Raw genomic sequence first — 474 nt, forward strand, 5'->3', positions numbered from 1 at the left:
TGTGCACGAAAAATATGCTTTTTTAAAACTTATTTTTTTAGTTTCATAACCATGTACCAAACTTTGTCCCAATAATCATCTGTATAATGCAAACAAAATCCATGTGGTAAAACCGTCCACTCGAACAATTCCCATACAACTAGAACCATTTCAGTAGAAATGGCTTACACTGAGACACGACATGTCAGAAAATTCAAAAGCTTAATTTTTCTACTCATCGCGATATTACATATATATTATTTTATTAATAAAAATCTACTCAATGCTCAATTTACGCGAAATTATCCAGTCAGGCCTCGGTAATAATACCTACCAATCCGAATCCGGTGCTTACCCAGGAAATCATATCTTGCATGATGAGAAGATTGGTTGAAAACACATAAGGGTAAATATTGAGATAGTGGAGAAGATTTGTAGTTCAGGTTTGTGATTTTGATGTAGGTTTGTTCTCTGAGCTGGATGGTTTGGTCGTGG

At 34.8% G+C, this 474-nt stretch overlaps 1 protein-coding gene across 1 annotated transcript in view; it reads left to right on the forward strand.

Annotated features, from left to right (window-relative positions):
• Positions 1 to 474, forward strand: part of Smp_153010 (putative sumo ligase) — a gene marked incomplete at both ends in the record, with an annotated part of 32779 nt that overhangs the window by 10298 nt on the left and 22007 nt on the right. The window lies entirely within an intron of this gene.

This window comes from Schistosoma mansoni, chromosome 7, assembly GCF_000237925.1.
Source record: "Schistosoma mansoni strain Puerto Rico chromosome 7, complete genome".
Taxonomy (NCBI): Eukaryota; Metazoa; Platyhelminthes; class Trematoda; order Strigeidida; family Schistosomatidae; genus Schistosoma; species Schistosoma mansoni.